The 4,033-nt window shown below is 36.8% G+C and overlaps 1 non-coding gene across 1 annotated transcript; it reads right to left on the bottom strand.

Annotated features, from left to right (window-relative positions):
• Window positions 1–1,803: 1,803 nt before the first annotated feature.
• On the bottom strand, window positions 1,804–1,909 carry LOC126077617 (U6 spliceosomal RNA). The gene has a single exon (XR_007517792.1). It is a non-coding gene; the product is annotated as a U6 spliceosomal RNA (small nuclear RNA).
• Between the last annotated feature and the right edge of the window lie 2,124 nt (window positions 1,910–4,033).

Below are 4,033 nucleotides of genomic sequence, written 5' to 3'. Positions count from 1 at the left end.
TGTTTTGAGATATAAAAGAGGGGAGCTAGCAGAGAGACATGGGGACCTCATACTACCAAGAAACAAGAGCCAGGAGAATAGCAGTTTCTTCGGATCCAGGGTCCCTGCACTGAGAAGTTCCTAGTCCAGGAGAAGATTGATGACAAGGACCTTCCTCCAGAGCCAATAGAGACAGAAAGCCTTCCACCTGGAGCTGAAGTCCTGAATTTGGACTTCTAGCCTACTAGAGGAAACCCTGGTGGTGTAGTGGTTAAGTGCTATGGCTGCTAACCAAAGGGTTGGCAGTTTGAATCCACCAGGTGCTCCTTGGAAACTCTATGGGGCAGTTCTCCTTTGTCCTATAGGGCCGCTGTGAGTCGGAATCGACTCAATGGCAGTGGGTTAGGTTAGGTTTAGGTTAGCCTACTAGACTGTGAGAGAATAAACTTCTGTTTGTTGAAGCATCCTCTTGTAATATTTCTGTTATAGCAACACTTGATGACTGAGATAGGTAGTATTTGTCTGGTATATCCTTTTCTACTGCATAACTACTTTTCTGTGTATGTTTTAGATAAGTGTCTTGTAAACAATTACATAAAACAGTTACATAGAAGTTTTATTTTTTTACTTATCATGTCATTGACAAAGAATATTAAATATTCTTTGGGAATTTTGTTCTTTGGGTGGTGATTTTTCTATTGGTTATGGAGCCCTGGTGGTGCAGTGGTCAGGCGTTTGGGTGCTAACCTAAAGGTTGGTGGTTCGAACCCACCAGCTCCTCCAGAGGAGAAAGACGTACTAGTCTGCTTCTGTAAAGATTATAGCCTTGAGAACCCTATGGGGTGGTTCTGTTCTGTCCTATAGGGTCTCTATGAGTTGGAATCGACTCGACAGCAACGGGTTTCATTTGATTTTTGGTTCTATTGGTTACTTTTGATTTGGGGCTCTATTGGTTTGTAGCTATTTTCATGACTACCTCACCTGGATACTTTCCCACAGCCACTCTGCTGGTTGCTATAATCACCACATCCATAGTAGTTGTAGTTAGCAGTATAATCATGATCTCTGTAACCACCGGAAACTTGACTGTTGTCTCCACAGTTGCCATAGCCTTGGTTCCAGTAATTACTATATCCCTGGTTCCAGTTTTGACTGGAGCCACCACCTCTTCCATGAGCTCTCCCTGCAAATCTTCCTCTAGATCCCCACTGTACCTGTTGCTGGTACTGTTCTTGGGACATGGCTACTTTTATTTTACATTTACTAGGACCAACATTGTGCTATGTCTTTTCCATTATTTTCTTCACTTGTTCCTCTCTTAAAGATAATAAAGCAGAATCCATGCCTCTTATTGGTCTTGCTGTCTGTGAGGAGCTCTATGGATTCTACCTCATCGACACCACCAAAAAACCCAAAAAACCAAACCCATTGCTGTCAAGTTGATTCCAATTCATAGCGACCCTTGAGGATAGAGGAGAACTGCCCAATACAGTTTCGTAGGCTGTAATCTTTATGAGAGCAGAATGCCAGGTCTTTTCTCCCACAGGGAGTGGCTAGTGGATTCAAACTGCCAATCTTTTGGTTAGCAGCCTGAGCTCTTACCCACTGTGTCACCAGGGTTCCCTTATTATCTCTTCAGGTATATCTGGAGAAAGACCATCAATAAATTTTTTTTTTTTTTTTTTTTTTTTAGCAGACTCTTGTTTTCATGGCTTTGGCCCTTTTATGTCCAATCAGTTTCTCATTCAATTTATGTTCTTTTTGATCCATGACCTTATCTACACTCTCTGACTCTTTACATTGCATAAAGCCAAAACCGCTTGAAAAAATATGGAATGCTTCATGAATTTGCAGGTAATCCTTGCAAAGGGGCCATGCTAATTTTCTCTTTATTGTTCCAATTTTAGTATATATACTGCAAAACCAGCACTGTCTATTCTTGATTCGATGAAGTTCTTTCTTTAGTAGTTTTTTCAAGAAGGATTCATGAGGATTGTATTCCTTGTGTTCATACATATTACAAATGTTTACCTATTGCCCTTTACTTGAATCAAAATTAAGCTGGTAATAAAATGCTTGGGTCATACAAAAGGACTTTATAGGCATTGCTCCACCATTTTTTAGAATTTATTGTTGCTGCAAATAAATAAATAAATAAAAATAAAAATACTTTTTTTATTTTTTTGCTGTTAATGTCTTTGGACAATCTGATTTTTTCTAATTTTAGATGACTTGATCTGTTTCTTGGATGCTTAAAAGAAACGTTTTTATTTTTACATTATATATATATATGTATAGATGAACATATATAAATATAGATTAAAAAACCAAAAACCAAACCCAGTGCTGTCAAGTTGATTCTGACTCATAGCATCCCTATAGGACAGAGTAGAACTGCCTCATAGAGTTTCCAAGGAGCACCTGGTGGATTCAAACTGCCGACCCTTTGGTTAGCAGCCATAGCACTTAACCACTACACCACCAGGGTTTCCAAATATAGATTATACATATATAATTTCTGTTCTTTTATTTATTTATTTATCTTTCTGGGAGGTTCAGTTCTTTAGAGACACCAATTATCAATATGTTGGATAATCTTTTTCTTTTAATGTATTTTTTTCTTACTACTCTGTTTTAACCATTTGCTCATTTTCATTCCATCTTGCTTATTTTTATCAATTCTGTCCACCATGTTCATTACTCTTTTTCTGCAGTATCTATTATTCTTTGTGCTGCTTTCAATGTCATCTACATCTCTGAGATCATTTTTTCCCTTTTGCTTTTTTCTGGGGTCTGCCAGTTCATGTATTGTTTTTCCATATCTTTCTTGAACTGTTATATTTCTGTTTTGAGCTTTTGTTTTTATTGAGGTAATTATATTATTAAATTTGTTAAATGGGAGACAATACATTTGGCTACAATTTTCATCAGATCTAAGATAACATTTTTCTGAGGGTTTCTTTGTCATTATTTTTGTCAAAAATTTCTTTTTTTCATGTTATTTTTGCATAAATCCTGTGCCGATTATTATTATTTTCTTTTTTCGTTATTCCCTATTCTTAAAAGTGATAATTTTTTCCTGGAAATACTCTACACAAAAAGTTCAAATGGAGAACAATCCAGGACAGTGTTTGTTCCTGATTCATCAAATAGTCTTGTATATATGAGCTCCTCTAGATTTTATTGCTCTCCAGGAAGTAGGGATTGGAAGTTGTAGGTCAGCTGATAACACAGTCTCTTCCATCTTTCTCACCGACATACTGCTTTTGAATAATATCTGTGTTTATATAATTTCTTGTTTAGTCTCACTTTACCTAGTTTTTCTTAGAGTCAAGGAAATTTTCTACCACCAGCCTGCACTTCCTGTTTGTGTTGATACAAACAAGGAAATGTTAGTTTTTCCTACTTAGGCAAGCTGTTATTTGGGCCTTTGTCTGAGATTTATAGCCATAGGCATTTGGAGCCCAGGTGGTGGAGTCATTAAGTGCCTGGCTGCTAACCAAAAAGGTCTTCAGTATGAACCCACTAGTCACTCCTTGGAAACTCTATGGGGCAGTTCTACCCTGTTCTACAGGGTCACTATGAGTCAGAATCAACTCAATGGCAACCGGGTTTGGTTTTGATTTTTGACATTTTTTTTCTCATGCTTATTCAACACTCCTAAATGAACTCTCTTGCATTTAGCAACTCATCCTCACATATTGTAATTCAGTCACAGATTTCTCTTTGTTTTATAGAAAATAGAGTTAGCACTTCTGTTTTCTCTCCTCCTACTTTTGAAGAGATTTGTGGAATTTTTTTGTAATTTAACAGCCGTAATACTGACTGTATGTTTGGAACTGATGAACTGTGTGAGGTGTGATCATAAAGATTAGAAATGAAATCAGCCTTAAAACCTTAAAACACGTAGACAAAAAATACGTATTATTATTATATACCAGGAAATAATTTGACCTATAATATACAATGTAAATTGTGGAATAGTAAGTCACTTTATGAAGAGGTTGACTGAATTTCTACTGAATTACATTTTCTTTTTCTTCCCCTTTCCTTA

Source organism: Elephas maximus, chromosome 5, assembly GCF_024166365.1.
Source record: "Elephas maximus indicus isolate mEleMax1 chromosome 5, mEleMax1 primary haplotype, whole genome shotgun sequence".
NCBI lineage: Eukaryota > Metazoa > Chordata > Mammalia > Proboscidea > Elephantidae > Elephas > Elephas maximus.
The sequence above is the reverse complement of the archived record's forward strand: the minus strand, read 5'-3'. Positions and strand labels throughout refer to the sequence as shown.